At 41.2% G+C, this 17890-nt stretch overlaps 1 pseudogene; it reads left to right on the top strand.

The window, feature by feature from the left end:
* Nucleotides 1-7337: 7337 nt before the first annotated feature.
* On the top strand, nucleotides 7338-7802 carry LOC119508530 (annotated as a pseudogene).
* The last annotated feature ends 10088 nt before the right edge of the window (nucleotides 7803-17890 follow it).

Genomic DNA, 17890 nt, shown 5'->3' with positions numbered 1-17890 from the left:
TGTGAGATATGGATGGACTATCATGGACATAACATATGCTATGTGAACTTAGGAACCCCCTACTTTTTAAGTCAAGCCCTCAATATTGAGGCTTGCTTGGGTAAACATATGGTTGTAAAGGGGAGAGTAAGCCCACCTATAATTATGCCTAGGAGTCACCTCCAGAGAACTCCTTTTGTTGCTCAAATGTGGACTTTCTCTCTCTAAGCCCAACTCTGCCAATAAATTCATCACCCTCCCCCTGATGTGGGACAGGACCCCCAAGGAATGGGCCTTCCTGGTGATGTGGGACATGGATTCCAGAAATGAGCCTGACCCTGGCATTGAGGGATTGAGAATGCCTTTTTGTCCAAAAGGGGGAAAAGAAAGGCAACAAAATAAGTTTTTTTTTGGCTAAGAGAATTCAAATAGGGTCAAGAGGCTGTCCTGGAGATTACTCCTATGCAAGCTTCACCTAGATGTCAAATGACCACAATATGATAAGCCCAAGTCACAGTAGTCGTTAAGACCTTAAAGAATACCTGGATCCCTATCTGGGATTCTATAACAGTTTCACTCACTAAGACTATTCTTCAGAAACTTAAATTCTTCAGAGTTCTCCTATTTCAGCTAAGTCCCAAAACCCAGAGGTAATAGCCTCTTCAAGAATATCAACTAGATGTGTCCCCTTTGCTCATAAAGCTGACACCCCTTTTCATCATGAACAGGTTAGGGGGATCATTGCCTAAACATCCCTGAAGATCGGGAAAGTGATTAAACTAGAGGAAGGGGTAGCAACAGACAAGATGGAATTTAACAAAGGATTATGAATACTGAATCTTTATATAATTTTCTTTATATAATATATAAAGAATTATATATATAACATATAATTTATATATATATAAATATATAATATATAATTTTCTTTTTCTTAGTTGCTTTCCTTAGAAGGAAAGAATTAAAATGATGGAACTGTAACACATAGCATCCTTTGAAATTTGTCCTATAGCTACTTGTCAAATTGTAATTTGAAAGCTATACCTTTTTGTATATATATTTCACAATAAGGAAATGACTGAAACTATGGTACTATACCTCATAATAACTTTGGAAATTTCCTATATATCTACTTGTTAAATCATACTTTGAAAGATATTACCTTTTTGTATATATGTTATATTTCATAATAAGGGAACAACGGAAACTGTGGAACTGTAACCCATAATATTCTTTGCATTTGCTCTCTAACTGCTTATCAAATTGCACTTGGAAAGTTATCACTTCTATGTATATATATGTTATATTCTACAATTAAGAATATGATTTAAAAAAGAAAAAAAGAAAAGAATTCCATTTATGATAGCGATTTAGTTAGGGTTCTCTAGGAAAACAGAATCAACAAGAGACATCTGTAAATATAAGATTTTATAAAATTGTCTTAGGCAACTTTGGGGATGCCTGAGTCCAAATTCCATAGGGCAGGCAGTAAGCTGGCAACTCCAGTGAAGGTGTTTGATGAACTCCTCAGGATGTGAAATGGTAACTCCGATGAAGGTGTTCAATGAATGTCCGGCGCCCTCTCGCTCGGTCCCACGCGTCCTGTCCTCGGCCGGCAAGGAGAACAGAGGGAAAGAGGGAGAGACACAGACAAACCAACACCCGAGGCACACAGCGGTAGTGAATGCAAGCCCTTTACTGGAGCCAGGAAGAAAACTTTCTCTGTTACATATTCCACGCGAGGCCTTACACCCCGTGGGAGAACAACCTCTATGCGGCCGTCAGGCACGGCTCCCTGTGGGCTGTCTCCCCGAGGCTAGCGCGGGCACTTTCTTATATACGATAGTTACAACCAATGTGCAGGCACTACGTAAGCGTGTACAATAGGCTAGCAGGCAGCCGCCGCCCTAAGCGTCATATGCGGAAACGGGATGCAGGCGCCATCTTGGCTCACTCGATGGGCGGGGGTAACTCGAGAGCAGGTCTCGGCGTGTCCAACAGGCCCTAACTCTAGAGCAGGTCGCGGCCTGTCCACTAGGCCCCAACCCGGGAAGCGGCTTTCCACATCTCCCCCTTTTTTATATATTTCACCCAGTGTCTCCATTGATGAGTGTACTCCCGTGGGCTTGAGTGACCCACTACATGTTTTGGTGCTTTGGGGAGTCTGGACTAGGCCCCTGCCATTTCACGGCAGAACCTCTGGCACCGACCAGAATGCTTACCTCATATAGAGACCGGAGAGCCCGTGAGCTGGAAACGACGTGACTCTCCCTACCGGACTTTGCCTTGTAACTGGGTAGTGATAGTTGGGACAGGAGAGTGGCATCCAGCGTCAAAGGCGTCACTAGGCGTCTCTGTGCAATGGCCAGAGCCCCGTGCGGCCGTCACCGGGCTCCCGCCTACGAGACTCGCCTGAGACAAAATTTGAGACTGCTGGAACTATCAGCTAAATCCGGGATATGGCTATGGACTCTGCCGCGAACCCTGCCCCAGAGTGCCCCACCCCGAAGGGGATCGATCAGTCGAGAGCCTGCTGTTCAATATGAGGGAGGAGTAAAGGGAATCAACGATAGTTCAGCGAGTCGGGGGCTCAGCAGTGACAAAGCGTCTTGTCGATTGTCGATGGCTTAGCTGCTGCGGGCTAGGTGAAGGAGTCACAGGCGGAGGGAGGTTCAAAGTCCAACAGTTCAGAGAAGCCGGAGCGCGGCGTCGGTGCGATGCTTTTGCGACCGAGAAAAGCCTCGTGGCCGTCGAGCCGACCGATGGCGACGGGGTCGCGGAGGATTGGCTGGTCCTCCGGAGCAGTGGTCATCAGAGGTGGCGAGTTGCTGGTAAAAGATAGCACCGGTCTGCTTCCTCACAAGTTGGACGATTCTGCGAATGATGTATGGTCCTAAAGCAAGAGCTAGAATAATTATTATTAGGGGGCCAAGAAAGGGAAGGATATATGGGAGGACGAGAGCGAAGAAACTGGACCAATAACTGGCAGCCTCACGATCTCTTTTACGTTTTTCCAGTCCTTCCCGGACCTTCTTTAGACTGTTCTCTGCAAGACCTGTGGTATTGGCATATACACAACACTCTTCCCCTAGGGCGGCACAGAGGCCTCCCTCTTTGAGGAGCAGAAGATCGAGGCCTCGGCGGTTTTGGAGCACCACCTCAGAGAGGGAATTAATAGAATTTTTAAGATGGGAAATAGCGTCTTGTAGGTGACGGATGTCCTCGTCGACAGCAGCCCGGAGATGAGTTAGGGCGAGACTGTGACTGGCTAATGCAGCAATCCCGGTACCAGCGCCTGCAAGACCTAGGAGGGTGGCAACCGTGAGGGCGGTGATGGGTTCTCGCTTTTGCAGCTTGGCAGGAACTGCAGTTGTTTAAAATGTAAGGTGGCAACCTTAAATGGCAGTAGGTACAACAAGGCCATACTAGAGGCTATAGGTTCTTCCCTGTTAAGGGAGACAAGCTAGCCAAGTGAAAAGCCCTACAATGCTCAAATATGTTATAGCAAGCAGGGATCTTTCTAACAGATTCCAATCTTTTGGGGCAACTGTTGCTAATCCGGCTGCAAACAGCGAAGCCAGAAGACCAATCAAGAAAAGTTGACAAGAAAGGAAGGTCGTCCTGCCGTAACTTGGGTTTCTGAGGTGTGGCTGGCTCGAGCTGAGGTACGGGTGGTTGGAGCTGAGGTGCGGGTGGTATTCCTTTAAACTCTAAAGACAATCCATCAGGGAAAAACTTTCCAGTGCATGTTATGGAAATGATTTGCACTGTGATAGTAAAATGAGGTTTTTGTTTTGTTTTATGTTATGTTTTAAAGACAATTCTAAATCATCTCTCTGGAAAGCAAGACCTCAAACTCTTTATCAGGACATTTCCTTCTCTTATGCAAATAGACAGTCCAAAGGCAGTGAGTCATCTCAATCGATTGCCCACAGTCAGCCACAGACCGATCTCCCTGCTCCACTCTCTCCTCCCGGGTGGCTCGCGGCCAACCCCCAGTTCAAGGATCGCGCGAACGGTCTCCCATATAGGGACTAAAGGTGGATTCAGACAAACGTTAGTCCGACGCGCCCAATCTATATCGTGACCAAACTTCAGCCAAGAAGGCAGACCGAGGCTGCCGGAGGAGGGAAACCAGGGGGCAAAAATTTCAACATCATTAAGAAACTTCTGTAGGGAGCTTTTCCTAACTGAAATACCCCTCTGCTTCAGGAGGGCTTTTAAAGGAGCTAACAAGGGTAAACTTCCAGACTGCCCCATGCTTGCAGTCGGCACTGTACTTTTAGCTAACAAAGATAAACTTTCAGACTGCCCCATGCTTGCAGTCGGCACTGTACTTTCAACCACTCGGAGAGCTCTTCCGAGTCCCCGGGACCGCCTGAGAATCCACGGGCCCTGACTCTCACGTAAAAGGAGCACTCACCTTCTCGCGCTGGCCGGGCGCAGGAAGTCCGCTGTCCACCACCAGCTCAGCTGGTCAGAGCTTGGTCGAGTGTTCGAGTGCCCCGTACGGGCCACCACTTGTCCGGCGCCCTCTCGCTCGGTCCCACGCGTCCTGTCCTCGGCCGGCAAGGAGAACAGAGGGAAAGAGGGAGAGACACAGACAAACCAACACCCGAGGCACACAGCGGTAGTGAATGCAAGCCCTTTACTGGAGCCAGGAAGAAAACTTTCTCTGTTACATATTCCACGCGAGGCCTTACACCCCGTGGGAGAACAACCTCTATGCGGCCGTCAGGCACGGCTCCCTGTGGGCTGTCTCCCCGAGGCTAGCGCGGGCACTTTCTTATATACGATAGTTACAACCAATGTGCAGGCACTACGTAAGCGTGTACAATAGGCTAGCAGGCAGCCGCCGCCCTAAGCGTCATATGCGGAAACGGGATGCAGGCGCCATCTTGGCTCACTCGATGGGCGGGGGTAACTCGAGAGCAGGTCTCGGCGTGTCCAACAGGCCCTAACTCTAGAGCAGGTCGCGGCCTGTCCACTAGGCCCCAACCCGGGAAGCGGCTTTCCACAAATGAACTCCTCAAGAAATGCTCCACTGGCTAGCCAAAAAAGAAGTGAAGGTCCTCTCTCTCTCTTCCTTAAGTCTTCAACTGATTGGATTAAATCAAGCTGATTGAATTCCCTCATTGCAGAAGGCACACCCTTCATTGATCTAATCAGTCACAGGTGGAGTTAATTGGCTGATTTTATAAACCAGTCTTCTGGTTTATTAATCAGCCACAAATGTCCTTGCAGTAACAATTAGGCCAGTGCTTGTTTGACCAGACACATGGACACCATTATTTGACCAAGTTGACACATAAACCTAACCATCACAAATAGCATCAAAAATAATTTAAAAATTAGAATAATTTTAATAAAAGAAGTGCAAGACTTAAACACTGAAAACTACAAAACATCTTTGAGAGAAATTAAAGAAAACTTAAATAAATAAAAAGATATCTGTGTTCATGGATTGGATGGCTTAATGGTGTTAAGATAGCAATATTCTCCAAATTGAATCAACACAATCCCTACCAAAATCCCAGTGCGTTTTTTTTCTTGGCAAAAATTTACCAGCTAATCTTAAATCCTTATGAAAATGCAAGGGACCCAGAGTAGCCACAACAACCCCCAAAAAGAAGAACAAACATAGAGGACTTACACTTCCCAGTTTCAAAATTTACTACAAAGCTACAGTAATCAAGACTGTGTGGGGATGGCATAAGGGTAGACACAGAGGTCAATGGCATAGAACTGAGAGTCCAGAAATAAACCCATGCATTTATGGTCAATTGATTTTGACAGGGTGCTCAATTTCATAGGAGAAAGTATAGTCTTTTCAACAAATGGTTCTGGAACAACTGAATATCCACATGCAAAAGGATGAAGTTGGACCCTTACTTCACAAAATATATAAAATTTAAGTCACAATGGATGAAAGACCTAAATGTGAGAGCTTAAACTATAATACTCTTAGAAGAAAACATAGAAACCTTGCAAACTTGGATCAGATTACTTTTTATTAGATATTACGTTAAAGCACAAGAAACCAAAGTATACAATAGATAAATTGGATTTAATAAAAAATTAGAAACTTTTGTGCTTCAAAGGACACTATTAAGAATATGAAAAAACAACCTACAGGATAGGAAGAAAATATTTGCAAATCATATATCTGATACAGATCTAATATTCAGGATACATAAAGAATACTTACAACTCAACAATAAAAAGACAAATAGCCCAATTTAAAAATAGGCAAAAGACTTGAACAGACCTTCTTCCAAAGAAGAAATACAAATGGCCAATGAGTGCAAGGAAAACACTCAACACCATTAGTCACTAGGAAATACAAACCAAAGCCACCATGAAATACCACTACATACTGCCCAGGATGGCTAAGAGGGAAAAAAAATATGGATAATAAAAAGTGTTTTCAGGATGTGGAGAATCTTGAACCCTTGTACATTAATGATGGAAATGTAAAATAGTACAGCCTCTTTGGAAAACATTTTAGTGATTCCTCAATAAGTTAATCATAGAGTACCATATGATCCAACAATTCTACTCATCAAAGAATTTAAAATATAGGTTCACACAAAAAGTTGTACACAAACATTTAGGGCAGCATTATTTATTAGAATAATGCTATTCCAAAAAAAGTGGAAACAATCAAGATGTCCATCAATTGATTAATGGATAAACAAAATGTAATATATCCATACAATGGAATATTATTTGGCCATAAAAAGGAATGGAGTTCTGATACATGCTACAACATGGATGAACCTTGAATTTTGTATAATGGGTACAGAGTTTCATTTTGGGGGTGATAAAAATGTTCTTGAATTAATAGTGTTGGTTGCACAACCTTGTGAATATACTAAAAAAAAAAACAATTGTACACTTTGAAATGGTGAATTTGATGGTATGTGAGTTATATCTCAATTTTAAAGACATTTCCTCAGAATGATCACCAATTTTAGTATTTAGAATGGTTTTGTCTGTAAGCTGCTATCTGATGGTAATATAAAGTACTAATTAAGATTTATAAATAAGAGAAGTTAAATTAAAAAAAAAAAACCCAACTCTATCTCTATCTGGTATAGATACTGAGCCCCAATATAAATCCTTATAAAACTTGTGAAAATCTCCCATTGAATCTGGACCAGTGGCTGTCACATCTACTTGAATTTCTCTTTAAGATTGTGATTTAACTTGTACTTCATAAAATATGTCAGTATTCAAATTGAAAAATAGCTCCAGATTAATTTTGAGAATACTAAAAGTATATAATACTTAATGTATAGAATCTCCTTTCTTTTCTGGTCCCAGGTTCTCTGGGAACTGCAGGCAAGGGTGCAGACATGGCCAAGCCCAAGAACCACACCATGCACAATCAGAAATGGCGCAGAAACACATTAAGAAGCCCTGATCACAAAGATATGAATCGCTTAAGGGGGTGGACCCCAAGTTCTTGAGGAGTATGCATTTTGCCAAGAAGTATAACAAGAAGGGCCTGAAGAAGATGCAGGCCAACAATGCCAAGGCCATAGTGTACATGCAGAGGCCATCAAGGCCCTCATAAAGCCTAAGGAGGTCAAGCCCAAGATCCCAAAAGCAGTAGCCACAAGCTCAATCACCTGGCCTACATTGCCCACCCCAAGCTCAGGAAGCGTGCTTGTGCACGCATCACCAAGGGTCTCAGACTCTGCTGACCAAAGTCCAAGGCCAAGGATAAAACCAAGGCCCAGGCTCCTGATCCACCTTAGGTTACTGCTCCCGGTCAGGCTCCCAAAGGTGCCCAGGCCCCCATGAATGCTCCTGAGTAGAGCTCTCCTAGGATGGAAGGACTGGTGTGACCCCTGGGCTGCCATGTGCATGGTGCTGGGTTCTCCTGTGCTGTTTGTACAAATAAACTTGAGGCAGGAGCTGTCAAAAAATACTTATATATAATACTTAAAAGTATATATGTGGGAGGAGGTTGGGAGAGATGGCAAAGTGGTGAGGTGTGGAATTTAGTTACTCCTCTAGGGCAGCTGGTAAATAACCAGGTACTGTATGAATCAGCTGTTTGGGGGACCTCTGTGACCAGTCACACATTGTACACCAGTCTGGAATGGATGCAATGACTGAGATCTCAGTGAAGACATGTAAATTTCCCCAGCCAGGGGCTGCCCCCTGCCTCCAGCACAGCAGACTGTCTTGGAACTGGTTCCCCAAGGGAAAAAGAAACAATCTTTGCTGGGAGCAAGGAGGGGGGCTCAACATGGCCCAACTGCAGAATTAATTAACAAATTCAGATTGCTGGATAAAAGCTTCAAGCACAGATAAACCAAGAGCAGGCACAAAAGGAAAAGTGAGGAAGGTCCAGCAGAGAGGAGGTAGAACTAACAAGAACAGCAAAGAAAACAGAGACTTTTGGAGTTGGAGGTATTCAAAATACTGGAAAGGGGCTGGGCTCCAATAAAAAGAAGCACAGAGAAATGGGTACCAACTCCAGCTCTCATTTGCAAGCACGGGGAGGTAGGGTCCAGCTCTGAAAAGGGTTTTTTTTTTTTTTCTTCTGTTCTTTTCTTGCTCTCTGACTCTGTATCTTTTTACATTTCAATAGCCCAACAGAGCTCCTGCTTCAACACTGCCCTGGGCAATGGAGTTATTAAAGTTGTCTGAGGGTAACTATTCAGATGAAAGAGATAATAGCCTAAAGGGTGTGTTCTAGTTTGCTAATGCTGCCAGAATGCAAAACACCAGAAATGGATTGGCTTTTATAAAAGGGGGTTTATTTGGTTATACAGTTACAGTCTTAAGGCCATAAAGTGTCCAAGGTAATGCATCAACAATCGGGTACCTTCACTGGAGGATGACCAATGGTGTCCAGAAAACCTGTTAGCTGGGAAGGCACGTGGCTGGTGTCTGCTCCAAGTTCTGGTTTCAAAATGGCTTTCTCCAAGGATGTTCCTCTCTAGGCTTCAACTCCTCAAAAATGTCACTCTTAGTTGCTCTTGGGGCATTTGTCCTCTCTTAGCTTCTCTGGAGCAAAAGTCTGCTTTCAAGGGCGATCTCCAAGATGTCTCTGCAAGCTGAAGCTCCTCTCTCAGTTCCAGTGCATTCTTCAAAGTGTCCCTCTTGGCTGTAGCAACCTTGATCCTTCTGTCTGAGCTTATATAGTGCTCCAGTAATTTAATTCAGACCCACTCTGAATGGGTGGGGCAACACCTCCATGGAAATTATCCAACCAGAGGTCTTGTCCACAGTTGATTGAATCACATCTCCATGGAAATACCCAAAGGATTCCAAAATCTAATCAACACTAATATGTCTGCCCACATAAGATTGGCTCAAAGATAAGGGCATTTTGGGAGACATAATACATCAAACTGGCACAGGCTGTATCCTTAAACAGTCTATACTGGGATAGACAAAACTTGGGGGCTGGGGAAAGGCCTTGAAAAGGGATTTCTCTTATTTTCTTTCCTTTCGTTTTCTTTCTTTCTTTTTCTTTCTTTTTTTTTTTTTTTTGAAATAACTATTCAAAGTAGCTCTTTACAGAAAGACTCAGATATTTGCAATTGGCCACTGGACCCAGGCAAGGGCAGAGATAAGATGGCTCTGAGATACAAAGAAATGAGTCTAGTGGGGGAGACAATTCCTTAAAGGACTAAGTTCCCCAAGGAAAGGGGTGGGGTATGGCCCAACTCAAGTGGTGGCCCTCCTTCAAAGAACTTAGACCCCAGGGCTGGAAAACAGAAACCAGCTTGAGTAAGGCATTCCTGCGGCAGGCATGGGGTCTGTGAAGAATTAAAGGCACTTGTGGCACCTCTTTACACTAGTGGGAAACTGTGGACTGATAAGCACTAAATGCTGGAAATGATAGGAAAAGGATAGAGTCTAGAGGTTTCACAGGAGGGGCTAACAACCCATGGAGTCTCATTCTCAAGGAAACTTCATACCCTCCTCCTGAGACCTGGGCCTGTCTGGACTGGAAAAACCTGATTGGGGTCAATCATATCTGGGAAGACCCTCTCATAAAAATGTTACATAGAGGCAGGGCAAGAAATAGAAAAACAAGAGGTGAAAAATTATGATCAGCTAAACAGAAGCTATGTTAGATGTCTAGACTAAGTTGAACCAAACACCCAAAGAACAGATAGAGAACAAAGCCACCAACAAGAAAACCCTAGGTTAAAGAGTGAAAACAAGATCCAGAATAAACTATTCAAGAAAATCAGATGCCTAGATAACTAAAAATAACGAGCCATACTAGGAAACATGAAGATATGCACCAGCCAATGGAACAAACTAACACTTCAAATGAGATACAAAAATTGAAACATCTAATTAAAGATCTTCAAAAAAACATGCTAAATCAATTCAGAAATCAAATCAATGAGCTGAGGGAAGATATGGCAAAAAGAGGTGAAGGATATAAAGAGGACATTAGGTGAACATAAGGAATAACTCAAAAGTTTGAAACAACAAATAGCAAACTAAGGGGAATGAAAGGCACAATACAAGAGATAAAAAACACAATGGATTCATACAACAGCAGATTTGAAGAGGCAGAAGAAAGGATTAGTGATCTGGAAGACAGAACATTTGAAATCATACACACAAAAGAACAGACAGGGAAAAGAAGGGAAAAAATATGAGCAGGATCTTAAGGAACTGAATGACAACATGAAGCACACAAATATACATGTTATGGGTGTATCAGAAGGAGAAGAGAAGGGAAAAGGGGCAGAAAGAATAATAGAAGAGATAATCATTGAAAATTTCCCAACTGATATGAAAGACAAAATTATAGATTCAGGAAGTACTGCATACCTGAAATAGAATAGATACCAATAGACCTACTTCAAGACAATTACTGATCAGATTGTCAAATGTCAAAAACAGAGAATTCTGAAAGCACCAAGAGAAAAGCGATCCATCACCTACAAGGTATGCCAGTTTGGATATATTATGTCCCTCCAAAAGCCATGTTTTAATCCAATCTTGAAGGATAATTGGCTTAGGTTGTTTCCATGCATTTGTGACTCACCCAACTGTAGGTGATAACTCTGATTGAATTGTTTCCATGGAGGTGTGGCCTTGCCCATTCAGCATGGGTCTTGATTAGGTTACTGGAGTCCTTTAAAAGGGGCTGACAGGCTCCAATGCTTGCTGATGCTGATGCCTAGAGATGCTCAGAGATGCAGACAGAAGGATGTTTGGAGATGCTTAGATAAGGGATGCTAGTGCAGAATTTGCTCCAGAGAAGCTGAGAGACAAGCCCAGAGACATTTTGGAGAATGCCATTTTGAAACGCAATCTGGAAGCAAGCAGATGCCAGCTATGTGCCTTCCCAGCTCACAGAGGTGTTCCAGATGCTAATGGCCATTCTTCAATGAAGGTATCTTCTTCTTGATGCATTGGCTTGGACAGGTTTATGGCCTTCGAACTGTAAATCTGTAACTTAATAAATCCCCTTTATAAAAGCCAATCCATTTCTGGCATTCTACATAATGGCAGCTCTAGCAAACCAGAACAGAAGGGAAGCTCAATAAGCCTATGTACAGATATCTCAACAGGAACCATGAGGGTCAGAATGCAGTGGTATGATATATTTAAGATACTGAAAAAGAAAAACTGCCAACCAAGAATTCTATGTCTGGCAAAACTGTCCTTCAAAAATGAGGGAGAGTTTAAAATATTTTCAGACAGACACACACTGAGACTGTGAACAAGAGACTTGACTTGCACTACAGGAAATAGTAAAGGGAGTGCTACAGGCTGATAGGAAAAGACAGAAGACAGAGGTTTAGAGAAGAGTGTAGAAATTAAGACTATCAGGAAGGGTAAAAGGAGAGAGAGAGAGAAAATAAAACATGACATATAAAGTCCAAAAGAAAAAAATGGTAGAAGAAAGTTCTGCCCTTACAGTAATAGCACTAAATGTTAATGGATTAAACTCCCCAATAAAAAGACATAGACTGGCAGAATGGATTAAAAAACGGGATCCATCTATTTGCTGTCTACAAGAAACTCACTTTAGACATAAGGACAAAAATGGACTAAAAGCAAATGGTTGGAAAAGGATATTTCATGCAAACAACAACCAGAAAAAAACAGGAGTAGCTATATTAATATCAGACAAATTAGACTTCAAATGCAAAACCAATGAAAGAGACAAAGAAGGACACTATACACTAATCAAAAGGCCAATTAATCAAGAAAACATAACAGTCATAAATATTTATGCACTGAGTCAGAATGCCTCAAAGTACATGAGGCAAACACTGACAACACTTAAGGAAGAAGTAGATACCTTTACAATAATAGTTGGAGACTTCAATAATAGTTGGACACTGCTCTCATCAATGGATAGAACATCTGGACAGAGGATCAATAAGGAAACAGAGATGTTGAATTGTATGATAAATGAACCAGACTTGACAGACATTTATAGAACACTACACCCCACAACAGCAGGATACATATTTTTCTCATGTGCTCAGGGATAAATCTCTAGGATAGACCACATGTTGGGTCACAAAGAAAATCTCAACAAATTAAAAAATATTAATATTATATGAAAGAGTTTCTTGGATCATAATGGAATGAAGTTGGAAATACATAACAGGAAGAAGGTCAGAAAGTTCACAAATATATGGAAGCTAAACAACATGCTCTTAGACAACCAGTGGGTAAAGGAAGAAATTACAAGAGAAATTAGTAAATTCCTCAAGGAAAATGACAATGAAAACACAACATATCAAAACTTACGGGATGCAGCAAAGGCAGTGCTGAGAGGGAAATTTATTGCCCTAAAAGCCTATATTAAAAGAGAAGAAAGAGGAAAAATTGAGGAATTAACTGTTCACCTGGAGGAACTAGAGAAAGAACAGAAAACTAACCCCAAAGAAAACAGAAGGAAAGAAATAAAGATTAGAGCAGAAATAAATGAAATTGAGAACAGGAAAATAATAGAGAGAATCAACAAACCATAGGCTGATTCTTTGAGAAAATCAATAAAATCAATGGGCCCTTAGCTAGGCTAATGAGAGAGAGAGAGAGAGAGAGAGAGAGCAGAGGCAAATAAATACAAACAGAAATGGGAAAGGGGACATAACTACTGATCCTGCAGAAATAAAGGAGATAATGAGAAGATACTATGAGCAACTATATGCTAATAAACTAGACAACTTAGATGAAATGGACAACTTCCTAGAAAAGCATGAACAACCAGCATTGACTCAAGAAGAAACAGATGACATCAACAAACTAATCACAATTAAAGAGATTAAGTCAGTCATCAAAAAGATCCCAAAAAGAAAAGCCCAGGACCAGATGGCTTCACATGTGAATTCTACCGAGCATTCAAGAAAGAATTAGTACCAAACCTGCTCAAACTTTTAAAAAATATTGAAAAGGAAGGAAGCTACCTAACTCATTCTATGAAGCCAACATCACCCTAATACCAAAGTCAGACAAAGATACTGCAAAAAAAGAAAATTAGAGACCAATCTGCTTAATGATTATAGATGCAAAAATCCTGAACAAAATACTTGCAAATTGAATCCAGCAGCACATTAAAAGAATTATATACCATGACCAGGTTGGATTTATTCCAGGTATGCAAAAATGGTTCAACACAAGAAAATCAATTAATGTAATACACCACATCAATAAATCAAAGCGGAAGAACATGATCATTTAGATCAATGCAGAAAAGCCATTTGACAAAATTCAGCATCCTTTCTTGATGAAAACACTACAAAGGATAGGAATAGAAGGGAACTTTCTCAATATGATAAAGGAAATATATGAAAAATCACAGCTAATATCATACTCAATGGGGAAAGACTGAAAATATTCCCTCTAAGATCAGGAAAAACATAGGGATGCCCACAGTCACCACTGTTATTCAACACTGTGCTGGGAGTTTTAGCTAGAACAATTAGGCAAGAAAAAGAAATAAAAGGCATCCAAATTGGAGAGGAAGTAGTATAACATTCCACAACCCAAGGAAGATGTTTGGTCTAATGAAAAGGCTGACCAGGAACAAGAGCCCCAGCTTCTAATCAGTAGGATATTTCAGCAGCAGGGCCCTCTTCCCTTGGGTCACATAAATACCTCATCCTTGGCAGCATAAATTTGTCTCTCCTTCCCAATGCGAAGCAGGGTGTGCAGAGCCACCATCCACCAACCCTGACCCAAGCTGTTGGCCCCTCCAGGAGACTGCTCACAATGGGATCTCTTTCCCTTCATTTTTGGACACTTTGTGCTGTCATTCGCTGCAAGTTTATGTTGTGCCTGAGCCTGTGTTCCCATGACACACAATGTAGCAACTCACTCCACAGTAGTGTATAATAGTTTCCACTGCTCCACAACTTTGTTAATACTTGATATTGTCAATCTTTTAAATTTTAGCCATTTTGGTGCCTGTGTGATGGTTTTTCATTGTGGTTTTAATTTTTATTCCCTTGTTTATAATGAAGTTGAGCACTTTTTCACATGATCATTAGTCTTTTGGATTCCCTCATTTGTGAAGTGCTTTCCCAAGTGTTTTGCACATTTTTCTATTGGTTATCTATCTTTTTCTTATTGATGTGTATATTTTCTTGAAATGAGTACTTTGTTAATTATATGTGTAGCGAATGTCTTTTCTAATATTAAAGCAAGATAGAGACTGCAGAAGAGAGAATAGTAGACTTCCAGGAAGAGAGGAATTTCCTTTCAAATATTTTCTTTCAAAATCCTAAATTCTATCCATCTCCTCTATAGCCTGGTTGGCTTAGCTTTCTTGACACCACTTTTCCTGTTCTTTGCTATGTTCTGATTAGATGTGTCTATAAACTTTTAGAATGTGTTGATATTTATTATCTATGATCTTGGGTTTTAGGCTTTCACTGATCACATATACAGCCATGGAAATGCATCATTCAGATCTCCTGCTTCAGTGAATATAATTCAGTAAGGAGACTGAGCAGCCAGTTCATGGAGAAGAGTGGAAGATCCTTGGTTGACCAACTTGTTGGCTTGGTTGACTGGCAGCCCCAGCTCACACTGAGGCTGCACTTCCCATGAGCTGCTACCAGGCAATGACTGAGGTCAGCAGGGATGCCAGTGCAGGCCCATTCCTGCAAGGGGCTCCACTAAGGGTAACTTCAGCTGGAGAACTTCCCATCTGCCTGCCAGAAACTTTCTTGGAACTACACTGCAGTCTAAGACTCGTTCAATCCACCTTTCCTTTCTTCCCTCCCTACTATATAGGGGTCAGACCTGCATCACAGTCTGAAGTCTCTCCTCCCTCATCTGGCTCTTACCCTTTCACTCAGTCATTTCTCCCAACAAATCTCTTGCACATCTAATCCTGACTTTATGCCTGCCTCTTGGAGGACCCAAACTAACACACAATAGAAAAAAAAAATCCTGTTTAAAATTCTGTTACACTTCTGTCTGGATACATACAGAATTGTTTTTATCCATATAATTCAAAGAGTGTTGCAAGGATGTATTTAAAAGCAAGTCCCTCTTTATTGATTTTTTATTAGAACATCATGAGTTCTTTTGAGATTTTCAGTCAGGAGGGTGATTTTTGTTTCCATTTAAGAAAGCTACGTAGACATATGTTTTAAATTATTACTTCTTCTCTTTCAATTGTTCTTGCTCCTTCACCAAAAACAGCCATAATTCTTAGGTTGGATCTCTGTCTTTTGTCTTCTTTATCTATTATACTCTTTTTCTTAAATTTTTATCCAAAGTCATGTTTCTCTGTAGCTCTTGGAGAATTTAGCAAGTATATCTTCCCCACAATACAACAGCACAAAGGATATATCTGTTCAATCATGGGACTTGGACAAAGACTGTACAATAATTGCTTAGTGTCTAGGCTTAGTTCTGAGAAAGACATTTGGCTGAATAGCAGGAAGATAGATCCAAGAGTTCTGCACATCTGTTGTTGGTAACATTAGGACTAACAGAACTCTCCTTTCATCTACTGAAGTTCCATAAGGCTGAAATGAAGTCTTCACCCCCTGCCCCCATCACTACCATCACCAGTATCTGGTACTCTGACATTTAATAGATGGAATATAATAAACATTATAATATCCAATAGGCTTTGCTTCCTCTATCTCAGCCACCACCTGAAATATTTTACTTGTGGAGAAAATACTGCCTTGCAAGTCATTCCCTAGACATCTTGTCAACTCCTAGGAGTTGTAATTACTTAGTGGCTGTAGTAGAAGAAGGGAAGAGAAGATGGTTGGGGAGGGGGATAGAGAAGGAAAGTATTGGGAAGGAATAGCACTATGGCCGGCCCCAAAGCCATACTTGTAGAGCAGGTGACACCTGTCAGTCCCTAGTTAGAATAATTCTCCTGTTTCTGATCTAGGGAATGGACAACTAGAAGGCAGACTTTTTTGCCATCTTTCTGACTGCATAGATCCAGCAGTAGCTAGAAACTCCTCCAAGATTCTATCAATAGTTGATTGCTACTCATAATTTTTCTTATGCTTTTAGGTTTATCCTTTTCTAAGCTGACTAGATATTTCTGTGACAAACTGGAGGAGATTGTAACAGGAGATTTTGTGAGATGCTCTTTGACACAAGCAGTCTACCCCATCACTTATAGTCTTATTTAAGGTATGTGCAAATGCATATATGGTATCTCCCTCATTCTGTACATTAAAGACATTTGTCACAGACACCATGTCTCAAGTGTTGGTGACGCACTGACCATAGCACTCTCACAGCATAATACGGTCAATAACTGTTCATGGAGTAAATAATGGGATTCAAATGATTAGTTCCCAAGGATTTTATTTCTCCGAATCTGTCATATGGCATATAATATTTTAGTTACTCTCACTAAATTAACTGTGTTCAAGACGAAAGTCAAGTGTAAATCAACCCTCTTTCCTAAATTAGAAAATACACTGCTTCACTTTGCCAGTTCATGTACAATAATTGAAAACAGTTAAAATGAGAAAGAAAGAACAGAGTTTTGTTCTCTGTTGTATCTTGCACACAATACAGTGAGGGGAGCACAAGCACAGAAAACACTCTTTAAGAAAAAAGAGGTAGAGAGAGGAAGAAACACACACAAAACAGCAATTTATCATTCATAAAAACACTAAAAACTGTATTTTAAAAATGTGCTGGGTGGTGGGGCAAGATAGTGTCATAGAGAGGTGTGGAATTCAGTTAGTCCTCTACAGCAACTAGTAAACAGCCAGGAACAACTAGTAAAGAATCTGGAACAACTGTTAGGGGATATCCATGACTGGACACACATTGACACCAGCCTGGAATGAGTGGAACGGCTGAAATTGCAGCATAGAACTGTAAGTAAAGCTCCCCAAACTGTGGAGCTAGCACCCCTCCCCCACTGGCAAGGCATGCTGAGTTGTAACACTTCCCTGTGGAAAAAAGAAGCAGGTTACCTGAGGCAAGGGAAAGTAAGTCACCCAAGCTCCAATTGCAGTTTTCATTAACAAATTTGGACTACCGAGTACAAGCTACAAGCACAGATAAACCCAGAGCAAGCAGGAAAGAACACTTATATCTCTCTTGGCAGAGTGGAGGCAGGGCTGATACACACAAATAAATAAACAAAATAAAATAAATAAATAAATAAATTCATTTGGGTCATACTTCAACTGAAGTAACATCTTGAAGAGATCATATTTACATTGGGTTCACACCCACAGGAATGGATTAATTTAAGAACATGTTTTTCTAGGGTACATAGCTCTATTCCACCATACTAGTATATAGAAGTAAAACTGATTTTTATATTGATCTTGTATCCTACAGCTTTACTAAATGTATTTATTAGCTGCAGGGGCTTTTTCATTGCTTCTTTGATATATTCTACCTAGAAAAGCTTTTAATTTGTGAATAAAGATGATTTCTTCTTTTCCAATCTGCA

This window comes from Choloepus didactylus, chromosome 13 (genome assembly GCF_015220235.1).
Source record: "Choloepus didactylus isolate mChoDid1 chromosome 13, mChoDid1.pri, whole genome shotgun sequence".
In the NCBI taxonomy this organism is placed as follows: Eukaryota; Metazoa; Chordata; class Mammalia; order Pilosa; family Megalonychidae; genus Choloepus; species Choloepus didactylus.
The sequence above is the reverse complement of the archived record's forward strand: the minus strand, read 5'-3'. Positions and strand labels throughout refer to the sequence as shown.